Source organism: Protopterus annectens, chromosome 2.part1, assembly GCF_019279795.1.
Source record: "Protopterus annectens isolate FY-2018-M chromosome 2.part1, PAN1.0, whole genome shotgun sequence".
In the NCBI taxonomy this organism is placed as follows: Eukaryota; Metazoa; Chordata; order Ceratodontiformes; family Protopteridae; genus Protopterus; species Protopterus annectens.
The window spans coordinates 1,843,536,475-1,843,550,515 of record NC_056729.1 but is presented as its reverse complement, the minus strand read 5'-3'; positions in this window follow the sequence as shown (position 1 = coordinate 1,843,550,515).

Sequence of the window (14,041 nt, the reverse complement as noted above, 5' to 3'; positions counted from 1 at the left end):
CAGAACACACTCCAGCACTGCCTTCCCATAAAAACACAAACCACACACCCACCTTTGAGGAGGCTCCCAATAAAAATCTACCCAAACAGCAGAGACCTCCAAGGTAGAAATGCACTCGACCACCACAGCACTAATCACAAGACACATAACTCTCCTAAACAGTGTACTACTCAACCAAAGCCCCTAATGAAAAACAGCATGCCCAGCACACTAGTCATAGGTGACTTGATAGTGAGGCATACTGATGTCCCACCTACTAGGTTGAATAAGGAGAAAGTAACAGTCAGCTGCCTGTCAGGTGCCAGAATCCACCACATAATGCACGCACTCAGGTCCCTCAACAACAGGTACAAATATGACTCTGACATTGTACATGTGGGTGTGAATGACCTGAGACATACCTCCCTGGACTACATGAAAAGGCACTTGGAGGAGCTCTTGGATTATGTAACCCAGGTGGGTATGACCCAATCCCTGAGCAGCATTCTACCATCACCCAGAATGATACCACAGTAAAAGTAAAAAATGATTGATTTCAACAATTGGGTAAGTTTCTGGTGTCATTCTAAGGGGATCCAGTATCTGTCTGCCTGGGATGATATAATTAACAGATCTTGATGCTTTGCCAAAGATGGCCTGCATCTGTCACCCCTGGGCTTCTGGATACTGGCCAAGGGTTTTGGCACCCCTATAGTGCCTTTTTTAGGTGGTGTTCCAAAGACCAAATTACTACCATAACAGCTACAAACAAATGCAATCTGAGGGTCATGCTGCTCAATGCTAGAAGTCTAAATCTCAAAATGCACTTGCTCGAAGCACTCTTTAAATTGGCGAACATCGACATTTGTGCTGTAACAGAGACCTGGTTCAAGGCAGCAGAAAGCACCCCTGCACTACCAGACTATAACTCATTCCACACCTTTCAGCCCCAGAACTTGGACAGAAGCTCCAAAGGTGGTGGTGTTTCCATATTCATAAAGGATGCACACACCTCCAGACTGGTAGCCCAACATAACCCAACAGAGATACCTCAGGTGCAGCTAACATTGGGTAAGACAGTGATTCAGGTCGTAGCCTGTTATAGGCCCCCACACATGTCCCACAACTCTCACTCCACATTCCTAAGCACCCTGAAGAATATTAGGGTCCAGTCTTATAGTGGGTGACTTCAACTACCCCTCCATTAACTGAGGAAACTACTTGTACCAATACACTTGCCCAACATTTCCTGGAATTCATTAATTCCAATGCCCTGGACCAGCTCATTCTTACCCTCACTAGAGGTAGCAGCATCCTTGACCTGGTTATTACTAACATGGGTAACCGTTGCTCTACACCAATAGTCAACACCTTCCTAGTTAGATCCAACCACAAACTAATCACCTTGGAAATCTACATCCCCCCCCCCCCGCAAAGGTAACCACCATGAAAAACTTCTCCAAAGCTAACTTTGGGCTTCTAGAAACAGAGGTGGCTAACTTCATGGCATCCATTCAAATGAAGAATAGTTGCATGACCACTAAGTCATACACCAATGCACTGTACGAACAGGTACACAAATGCATGGATCTTGCCATACCCAATAGAACCAATATGCTCTCCTCCAAACAAAAGGAAGCCAATCTGGTGGTCCCCTGCCATAAACAAACTCTATAACAGAAGGAGGAAACTGATGTGGAATAAGGTAAAGTCCCAAGACTGGAAAAACTCCTTTATCAGCCTCAATAAAAAGTTGAGATCCCTCATCAAATCCTCTAAAGCTAGCTATGAAAAGAAAATTGTAGCAGATAGTAAAGACAACCACAAGGCCTTCTATGGTTATGTAAAAATCTCCGTGACAATACCCAGATTGGTTCTGAGCTACTGCACAATGGTACCTCCTATACTGAGCCAACAGATATTGCAAATATACTGGCCAACAGATTCAGTGCCACCTTTACCCCTCTCTCCCCCCTAAAGGACCAATCATAATACCAGTAGTTTGCCAGCCATCCAGTATTACTGCAGCACAGGTTAAAACAGCACTGTCCAAGGCCAAGAATACAGCTTCTATGGGACCTGAAAATATCCATGGCTGTGCTCTGCATGAACTACAGAGTGAACTGGCACCTCACCTGTGTGCCCTGCTCAATCACAGCCTCAACTCAGACTTTGTCCCTACCAAATGGTGCACTGCTACAGTCATCCCTCTCCACAAAGGAGGAGTGACTACAGATCCTGGGAACTATCGCCCCATTAGCCTGACAAGTCTGATATGCAAAGCTATAGAATGTATCATGATGGACCTAATAAACAAGGATATAGGGAATCTCCAAACTCTGGATCCCACGCAGTTTGGTTTTGTGAAGGGTAGATCATGCCTGCTCAACTTGGTCGACTTCTTTGAGTCAGTCACCAGAGCTGTGGATGAAGGTAGGATGGTTCATACAGCCTACTTTGTTCTAGCCAAGGCCTTTGATACCATTCCCCACTCAGGAATCATAGAAAAACTCATTAAGCTAGGTGTCAACCCCTATATCACTAGATGGGTTGTAAACTGGCTCACAGATAGAACCCACAGTGTGAAAGTAGCAGACTCCAAGTCAGACTGCTGACCAGTCACAAGTGGAGTCCCACAGGGATCGGTCCTGGGTCCTATCCTGTTTGGTATCTACTTCTCGGAAGTCCAGGCCAACACAAAGGGACTCTGACAAAGTTTGCAGATGATCACAAGTTGGGAGCCATTATTAACTCCACAAATGATGCTGACATCCTATAGAAAGGCCTCACTGAGACCAATGACTGATGTCAGAACCATGACTTAAGCTCAATTCCAAAAAATGTGTCATCATCCCCTTTGGGAAAAACCCAGTTCCCATGAATTACCACATCGATGGTAGTTCACTGAACACAGACGGCATTATAAGAGATCTGGGAACACAGGTTGACAGCAACCTCTCTTTTGACCACCACATTGCCACTGTGGTTAGAAAGTCCTTCTATGTGGCACATCTCATTACTAAGGGTTTTGCATCCAGGAAGAAAGAAGTCATAGTCTCCCTCTACTCTTCCCTCATTAGGCCAATCATTGAGTACTATGCCCCATTTGGCATGTACCTCACTAGGCACCTGCAACAACTGGAGAGGCTGCAAAAGTACCTCACAAAGAGGATCCTAGGCCTTAAACAGTTGTCCTATATGGACAGACTCAACAAACTCCAACTATTCTCTGTCTCATATCACCTACTTAGACGTGATCTCTGCTTGATTTACAAAGCCATGTCTGACCCAGCTATTTTAGAAATGCTACATCTAAAGAAATCCCAATCCCTCTGCTACACATGCTCCAGAGACCTCATCCTCATTACCACAATCAACAGAATGTGCTGGAGGGACAGGTTCATAACCCAGAGACTGCTCATGCTATGGAATAGACTTCTCATGCATGTCAAATAGAGCACCTCACTGGCCCTCTTCAAGAGACATCTTGATGAGTGGATGTTAAATAGAAAATTCACCCTGAGGATCACTCCAGTGGCTCTTCTCGACAGAGGCACTGGGAACTAGGTTGGGTAGCACGATGCCAGGGTAATCCTATGGGCCATTAGCCTAGTACACACTTATGAATCTAAATGTCACCTACTATTGAAATTCATTTATTGTAAAATGTAAAGCTGTTTATCTTTGTGCATTCTTTATACTCTTTTTGGATAATTTATTGCTACATAACCTGTGAAATGCTTTGCATATCTGCATGTTTAATTCTAATTCTGTATACAATGCTGAAGTAACATGCTGTCTGTTTTTCTGCCTGGGCTGTTGCTGAAAATGGGGTATTTGAGCAAGTTTACCTGCCCAGTTATCAGATAGAAGAATAAAACAAGAATGAATAAATGTCAGCTCGAGGGGTAAATTGTCACAAGACAGTGAATTGCCTGCATACATTTACAAAGTCTTTGCTGTAGACAATTAGCAGAAGTCCACTTAAATGTCTGATATGACACTCTTTGCAGCCACTACATGCATTTGCATCTTCATGCTATCTGTAGCAGTCAAGAATAAAACAGACAGTGTCTATCACTGTGGCATAGAGGTATAGAGCCCTAACTATGGCCCAAGCAGTCAAAAGTAAAACAGGTAGTGTCCAGCACTGTGGCGTAGACGTATAGAGCCCTAACTATGGCCCAGGTGTCCAAGGTTTGATTAGTGCTCAGATATCTGAGGTGCTGGTAGGAAGGGATGGGCATGAATATCCTGTGGGGAAGCCCTTCCACTCAGTGCTACTCCCTGAAGGGAGAAATGGTCCATACTGGGGGAAATTCCTTTCAGATATCATATGCGATGAGTGTAGGAGAGAGGAGCCATAGCTAAAGAATCACTCCCTCTTCTGGAAGCAGTTGCTGGCGAGATCCGCAAGATGCTCTTAAGTTCCACTCCATCCACAGCGTTGAATCAATGTTAGTCCACAGATGAAAGAAAGAGCTGGTTGACCTGGCAGTGGATGTAGGCATTGGGCTAAGTACCGGAAGATGTGAAGGAAGTGGGGAGAGGAGATTAAAAAAAGAGTAAAAGAGGCAGTGGTTTGTTTTGATGAAGAAGCAGTATTCTTTCTTGAGTCTTAGGAAACAGTATTGAAAATGACTTTATCATGGCTGTTCTCTGTGGAGGGGATATCAAACTGCAATTCCCCTTTATTTGACCTGCCCCCACATGTGTATTCATTCTTTTGTCTCAGAATCTGACATTCTGAGTTTTGAAACATAATACCGTAACTTGTCCTTCTCCGGCACACTCATGCAGTGTACGGTGATTATACCAATGGTGGCAAGTGTTGTGGGGTGACGATCCCTCTGCTGTGATGTGACACATGCAGCAATGCACATATTTACACAGCCGAGCTCATAGATGTATTACATTTTTTGCTTTTCCACATCATTGGTAATCATTGCTCTACACTCTCCATGCAGAGATGAACAAGGTGACACTGAAGCAGTCATTTGCAGAATTCCCAGTTGGAATGCAAGTGATCTAAGAACAGCTTTCCAGGAGGAGCCATCCATGCATGTACCACAGGCATCACTGCCTGTCACTAAGGTGCATTTTAAGGTGGATGCATCAGAGTTATAAGGCACATCTGGAAGTGTCTGCTACAGCATGGCTTACACCCAACGCACCACTGGATTTCAATCACTAAGGAGACGGAAGTCATGTAAGTGACATGTCACTGTGCACATGCCACAAGACCTCAATCACTAAGGAAAAGGAAGTGCTGCACGTGACATGTTACTGTGCACATGTCACAGAACCTCAGTCACTAAGGAGAAGTAAATGTTGCATGTGGCATGTTATTGTGCACGTCACAGAACCTCAGTCAATAAGGAGAAGGAAGTGTTGCATGTGGCATGTTACTGTGCACATGCCACAGAACCTCAGTCACTAGGGAGAAGGAAGTGCTGCATGTGGCATGTTATTGTGCACATGCCACAGAAGCTCAGTCACTAAGGAGAAGGAAGTGCTGCATGTGGCATGTTACTGTGCACATGCCACAGAACCTCAGTCACTAGGGAGAAGGAAGTGCTGCACATGACATGTTACTGTGCACATGCCACAGAACCTCAGTCACTAGGGAGAAGGAAGTGCTGCACGTGACATGTTACTGTGCACATGCCACAGAACCTCAGTCACTAGGGAGAAGGACGTTCTGCATGTGGCATGTTATTGTGCACATGCCACAGAACCTCAGTCACTAAGGTGAAGGAAGTGCTGCATGTGGCATGTTACTGTGCACATGCCACAGAACCTCAGTCACTAAGGAGAAGGAAGTGCTGCATGTGGCATGTTATTGTGCACATGCCACAGAACCTCAGTCACTAAGGAGAAGGAAGTGCTGCATGTGGCATGTTACTGTGCACATGCCACAGAACCTCAGTCACTAAGGAGAAGGAAGTGCTGCACATGACATGTTACTGTGCCTACCACATGGTTGTTAGTGGGCCTGCCACATGGTTGTTACTCGGCCCGCTACATAGTTGTTACTGGACCTACCACATGGTTGTGATGATGAGCTCATTAGCAATTCCACAGCTGCTACTTTGTCTGATGTGCACATATCAAATGTTTTACAAACATGCATGAGCAACCTCAGCCTGTGGAGTACACATGCTATTGTATGACAGATATAAAAGCCAACTGAGGATTAGAAAAAGTAGGAAATATGATGAAGGTAAGAACAGAGAGAAGTGGTGGAGAATAAGGAAAGAGAACTTTTGAAATGAAGATCAGAGTGATATAAAGAGCATGGCAGAGCAGGGGCCTAGTAACAAAGTAAGAACAAAATGAGAATATAAGCATTTATCAGTACTTACCTCCCAAAGCAATGATTGATTTGGCTTCTCTAATTTGTCCAAGAACATTGCATTTGGCCTTGACTCTGTTATTCATAGGAACCACATAACTTACATATCAAGCAGGGGGGTCTGGGGGACAATGGGTTGAACACACTTAATTCACCACTACACACACACACACACACACACACACACACACACACACACACACACACACACACTCACACACACGCACATGCACACATGCACAAGCATGCAAACACACATGTGCGCATGCACACACATACACGCACACACACACACACACACACACACACACACACACACACACACACACACATACACACACGCACACACACACGCACACACACACACACTGACATGTATGTACACTACCGGGGGTTGCACATGGACATGGTTTACATTATTATGGGGAGTATTCATGGTGGCAAAACTGTTATATGTTTGATATGTCAAAACAGCCTAGCAGATAATGTAATAAAAAAAATATCCAGAATTAAGCTACATACCCTTTGGTTGGTCACTGCTTAACTGTCCCATTGAGGGCCTAGACATACCACTGTCAGTCACCCACCCAGGTCTATACTCTTTGTAGCCTCAGGTGTTTGATTTTTTCTTGGACTGAAGGTAACTTTCTAGCCAATGATCTTAGCCACAAATGGATGTAAGTAGCAATGCATTCCAGGGGGGAATTTTGCATGTGTGCACTTCACTCTGAGTTTCAGTGGACATGTTTTGGAGTTCTATAACTCAGCAGCTGTATATTCATGGAAGTAAATGCTTCTAGGAGAGATCTCATACAATGTTATATAGATACCATACAGCAACTTATAGGATCATAGGACCATAAGATCATAGGAGTTACGTGGCTATCGACCCGGCTGTCATTTTAAGCTTAGCTGTTTCATCCCAATGTAATACTATGAAAATGCTAGCCAGTACCTAAGATTGCATTTAGTGATGACTGCCCATGTCCTGGAGGGTTCTGGGCAATATCCCCGGTAAGGATTTACAGTGCCCCATCCACTCGTCCAGGTTCCTCTTGAACAGTGCCTTAGTGGTGCTCTGTTTCACATGAATTGGTAGCCTGTTCCAAAGACATGGCAGTCTCTGGGAGCTAAATATGTCCCTCCTGCATGCCCTATTTAAGCCACAGGCCATATTTAAGCCCCTAGAATGGGTAGCCCTAGACACATTTGATTTATGGATATGCAGTAAGTTCATTAGATTTGGGTCTTGGATTGCACTGTAGGCTAGGTGTAAGTCTCCCCTAAGAAGTCTATATGACACAGAGTATAGTGACAGGGAGTTTAGTCAGTTTATGTAAGGCACATGCTGGAGCCCCTTGATCTTCTTTGTTAGAAATCTCTGAGGTCTCTCTAATTACTGCAGTTGCTTAGCACAGTACATATCGAATAGGGCATTCTACTCAATTATGGGATGGATACATGCCCTGTATAGAGGGGTTATAACTTCTTTTGCTCTCAAGGCAATACCTTTACTAATCAAGTGTACTATGTAGAAAGCTTTCCTTACTAGAGTAGACACATGGTGGCTGAAGTTAAGTTCACAGTCAACTTGTGATCCCAAGTCCCTTACCACTTCTTGAGTACTTAGGATATTGCTGTTGATTTGATTGTGTGAGAGAAAATTGTTTGTGCCAAAGGCAATGAAAATGCATTTCTTTGCATTCAGTTTGACAATGTGACTAATGCACCATTAGATGGTCTGCATGAGACCCTCCTGGAGTATGCTGACATAATTTGGGGAATCAATGATTGCACCTAATTTGTAGTCATCTGCAAACTTGGTCAGTCACAACTCCTTAGTTTTAACCTGAACTTCTGAGAAGTATATACCAAACAGTAGGGGGCCCAGCACTGACCTCTGTGGCACCCCATTGGTAACAGGTCTGCTGGTTGATGTGAAGTCACCTACTTTGATAGTGTGTGTCTGGTTGTGAGTCAGTTTGGCAACTGATCTTACAACGAAGGAGTTTACTTTCAGTTTGCTAAGTTATAAGTAATGCCTGAATGTGGGATTGTGTCGAAAGCCTTTGCCAGATTGAGGTATGTTGTGTGCACAGATTTGCCCTCACAATGGCCTTGTTCACATTTTCAAAGAAATCTATCAGATTTAACAGGCAGGATTTGCTCTTCATGAAGCCAAATTAGGTAGGATCCAGGGTTTGGAGGTGACCTATGTCTTTATTTATGAGGTCCATAATGATATGTTCCATGGCCTTACAGATGAGGCTGGTCAGACTTATGAATCTGTAATTCCCTGGGCCTGTTTCTAGGCTACATTTGGGGAGGGGGAATAATAGTAGCTGTTCTCCATTCTGCAGGAGCAAAGCTTGTTTTTAGACTAAGACTGAAAAGGGTACTTAGTGGTGATGCTAGTTCATGTTTTAGCCTGTTTAGAAGACAACCTGGGATGTTGTCTGGTCCCATAGAGGCTGTGTTTTTTGCCTTGGACAGGGCTTTGAGGACCTGTTCTTCAGATATGTAAGGTGGGGGGGTCGGGGTTTGGGGGAGGGTTTGTTGTAAGTTAGGAGGGGATAAAGGAGTGACATTTTCACCAAACATCTCTACTAGCAGGTTTGCTATCTCTGTGGGGTCAGTGTGTGTGACACATTCTGCTCATGCTCGGATCCTACACTTTAGTTTTGTATGTACCTGTAAAAGGCCTTATGGGTATCCTTAGGTGTGCTTGCTACGTTTCTGTCAAAGGACCCCTTGGAGGATTTGACAATTTATCTTATTTGCCTATTGAGGATGAGGTGGTGCTTTTCCATTGTTGGGGCCTTGCCTTTTTATTCTTGGACAGCAACGTTTTGCATTTATTGCAAAGTTTGTTGATGCTGGATGTTCACCATGTCAGCTTGTTTTAACTTGGGGCTCTGGCTTTGATTTTATCTGGTACAGCTGAGTTTATACACTTATGCAAGTGATTGTACAGGGCTTTAGTGTAAGCTTCAGCATAGTTACCACTTCCAGCTTGGGGTGGGGCTTGGAATGCATTTATACCTTCCCCTAGGAAGGTACAGTTTGTCTTGGTGAAGATTTTTAGTCTGATGTCACCCTTTGTTGGTTCAAGTGCTAGCGCCAGCTCGGATGTGACTGATTCATGGTCAGTTTTAACTAATGAGGGTCCGACAGTTGTGGCAGTGCATCTATTTGACATCTTGGTGAGAATTAGATCCAGAATGTTCATCCTCCTTGTCATGGCATGGGCAATTTGTTCTAGGGCATTTGAATTAACAAAGTCAAGGAACTTTTTCACTTGCAAGTTAGGGCTAGAGTAAGTTTCCTAGGTGATGGTGGGATAATTGAAATCCCCCATAACCAGTGTGTTCAGTAAAATTTAGATTGTCTCCAGTTTGGTCACATAAGCTTCATGGGTTTCATAACCCACAGATGGGATTTATAACTGGCTATGACTTGAATGGGGGTCTTACCCACTATAACCTGGATCTGGAGTAACTCCATGGAGTTGTCCAGTCTAACTAGATGGGAGGTGAATTTATCTGTAATATAGACTGAAACACCATCTCCTTTGGTTTTCTCACATTCATTTTGCAGTCTAAAGGTATGGAAGGCATTATAGCCATGCAGGTTTATGTGACTGCACAGACATCTACATCTTCTAGTGATAGAAGTGCTTCCAGGGAGTACATTTTTTGGTTTAAGCTCCTGGCATTTAGCAACATTCCCCTTATTTTGTTATGATGGACATGCTCCACCTAAAGAAAGCCATATTCTCTGAGCCACATGTTCCAGGGATCTAAACCTCACCACAACAATAAATAGGACATGCTGGAGGGATAGCTTCCTGCCCCAGAGAATTCCCATGCTCTGGAACAAGATTCCAATCTACATTAGGTAGAGCTCCTCGCTGACCATCTTCAAGAGAAACCTTGACGAGTGGATTGGAAACAGAAAGTTTAACCCAGGGATCACTTCAATGGCTCTGCTGGACAGAGGTACAGGGAACTAATCTAAGGGGTTGGGGAAAGCCAACACATTCCAGCTAGGCTTATAAATGCCTTCGGGCAGATAGCCTAGTACCCACCTATGAACCTATGAACCTATGATTGGTTAATTTTACATTGGTAATGTTGTTTTCAAGACCATGCTTAAAAATGCACTATGGAGGTGATAAGAGCCTTTGCCAGCAGCCAAATGCCTAGAGGTGCCAAGTGCAAACCATCTCTATCACAGCATTGAGCTTTGTCGACCATGTCATCCCAGGCTGACAGAAACTGGATCATCTTTCAATAACACCAAAAACTAAGCCAATTATTGAAATCAATCATTTCTTTTTATACTGTGGTATCATTCTAGGTGACAGTAATATGTTGCTCAAGGCTAGGGACATAACTGCATGGGACACATACTTAGAGAGCTCGACCATGTCTCTCTTCATATAGTCCAGTGAGGTACGTCTCAGGTCATTCACACTAACATGAACTATGACAGAGTCATAACAGTACTTGTTGCTGACAAAACTGAGTGCATGCATGATTTGGTGACTCCTGGAACTGGACAGGTAGCTGACCATGACTTTCTCCATGTCCAACATGGTGAGTAGGACATCTGTGTGTCTCACTATTGAGTCTCCAATGACAAGAACATTTGGTTTTTGAGTGTATCTCAAAGGAATACTATGAATTCAATGTGTAACATCACCTTCTCAGAAAGGCGTACAAATTAACTATTTGTAAACATCAAAGCTGAAAGCATGGATTTCATCTGGCAACTATAGCTACTAACCTGAGTATTTTTTATACTGTTAGCCAGTTCTTACAGGAATTAATGTAGTAAACTTAAAATGGCACTGACAGTGCAGCTAGCCTTTCAACATTACTTAGTCCATCAGTATAGTATAGACAGCTTATGCTGTGACATACTCACAATTTCTTTTATTGCCTAGCATGGGTTTTTATTTATTTATTTAACATTTATTGACCAGGAAAGTCTGACTAGGACAGAGCCTATTTTCAGTGGAGGTCTGGGGAGAAATGCTACAAATGCACGATTCCCAACCTTTCCGTTTGTAGAATGTGAGTCTGAGCTTAACCACATTTGAGCTCCTGGATTACCCCAGCAGGCACAGTGGGTAAACAAATGCTAAGAAATGAATAAAAATGCTTACTGTATGAAATCTGTAAGCGATATTTTAGACAAATATGAAGCATACAATATTTAGTTGTATTTTTTATATATGCATTTTTTGTCCCCCCCCAAATTTATATCTCCCAGATGAGCATCTGATTCTTTCTGCTCCAAAAAGTCATGTCCCCAGTGCTTCCCACTCCCCCAGGATTGGGACTATCTCTGTTGGAAGAAAGATGACAATCCAATGGGGAAACATAACAGGGAACCTCGCAGCATCTTATACGTTGTTGCGGATATGAGGAATGTTTCGAATTTGTCTTGTATATGAGGAATGCTTGGAATTTGTCTTGTATATCATGATGTTAGAAAGTTGTCTTGTATATGAGGAATGTTTGGAAATGTTAGGAATTGATCTTGTATGCGAGGAATGTTAGGAATTTGTCTTGTATATGAGGAATGTTAGGAACTTGTCTTGTATATGAGGAATGTTAGGAATTTCTCTTGTGTATGAGGAATGTTTGGAATATGTTTTGTATATGAGGAATGTTAGGAATTTGTCTTGTATACAAGGAATCTTAGGAATTTTTACTGTATACTAGAAATATTTGGAATTTGTCGTGTGCGAGGAATGTTAGGAATTTGTATTGTATATTACGAGTGTTAGGAATCTGTCTTGTATATGAGGAATGTTTGGAATTTGTTTTGTATATGAGGAATGTTAGGAATTTGTCTTATATACAAGGAATCTTAATAATTTTTACTGTATACTAGAAATGTTTGGAATTTGTCATGTGCGAGGAATGTTAAGAATTTGTATTGTATATTACGAGTGTTAGGAATCTGTCTTGTATATGAGGAATGTTAGGAATCTGTCTTGTATATGAGGAATGTTAGGAATTTGTCTTGTATATGAGGAATGCCCTTAACTGTCTTGAGTTGCTGGCATCATGCATATCAAGGTTTGGCAGGCATCTACAGCCCTGTCCTTTAATGGCAAATTTTTAAAGAGATTCTGTTTCTGAAAGTTTAGAAATTATAAAACTAGTGACTATATATGCAAAGTTTGTTGATGCTGGATATTCACCATGTCAGTTTGTTTTTACTTGGAGCTCTGGCTTTGATTTTATCTGGTACAGCTGAGTTTAGACACTTATGCAAGTGATTGTACAGGGCTTTAGTGTAAGTGTCAGCATAGTTACCACTTCCAGTTTGGGGTGGGGCTTGGAATGCATTTATACCTTCACCTAGGAAGGTATAGGGTTCATAGGTTCATAGGAAGGTACTAGGCTATCTGCCCAAGGGCATTTATAAGCCTAGCCAGAGTCAGTTTTCGCCGCCCCATTGATTAATTAATTGAGCCTCTGTCAAGCAGAGCCAGTGAAGTGAACCCAGGGGTGTATTTTCTGTTACCCATTCACTCATCAAGGCTTCTGTTGAAGAGTGTTAGTGAGGGGCTCTGCCTAATGTAGTTAGGAATTTTGTTCCATAGCATGGGGGGTCTCTGTGACAGGAATCTATCCCTCCAGCATGTTCTATTTATTGTTGTGGCATGGTTTAGCTCACTACAGCACGTGGCTCACAATGACATGGATTTATTTAAGTGGAGCATGTCCATCAATTCTGAGTTGGACATGGCTTTGTAAGTCAGGCAGAGATCACCACTGAGTAAGCGATATGCCACTAAGTACAGCCAGAGTTTTTTCAGTCGGGCTGCATAGGACAAATGTTTGAGGCCAGTAATCCTCTTGGTGAGGTGCTTTTGTGGTCTTTCAAGCTGTTGGAAGTGTCTTGTGAGATACATCCCAAATGGGGCATTGTACTCTATGATGGGTCTAATGAGTGACGAGTAGAGGGGCACTATAACCTCTTTATTTCTAGATGCAAACCCTTTAGTAATTAGATGGGCCACATAGAAGGATTTCCTAACTACTTTGGCAATATGATTGTCAAAGGAGAGATTACTATCTACCTGGGTCCCCAGATCTCTTATTACCTCTTCTGTATTAAAGGGGCTGCCACCTATGTGGTAATTTGTGGATGTTTTGTTTTTCCCAAACAGGATTACTATGCATTTTTTGGCATTTAGCTTGAGGCCATGACTTTGACACCAGGTGTCTGTCTCAGTAAGGACTTTTTGGAGGATGTCCATGTCAGCCGGAGAGTCAATTATGGCTCCCAATTTGCAGTCATCGGTAAACTTGGTTAGCCATAGTCCTCCTGTGTTTGTCTGTACTTCTGAGAAATATATGTAGAACAGTATGGGTCCAAGAACCGAGCCTTGCGGGACACCACTTGTGACTGGTTTAGAGTCAGACCTGGAGCCCGCTATTCTTACCATGTGAGTTCTGTCTGTAAAGCCAGCTGGCAACCCATCTTGTGACATAGGGGTTTATGTTCAGGCTGGTGAGTTTTTCTATAATACCCAAGTGAGGAATGGTGATGAACGCCTTTGTGAGATCAAGGTAGGCTGTGCGTACCACCTTTCCCTCATCTATGGCCTTGGTAACTGTCTTGAAGAAGTCAACCAGGTTTCGTAGGCATGATCTGCCCTTAACAAAGCTGAACTGGGTCAGG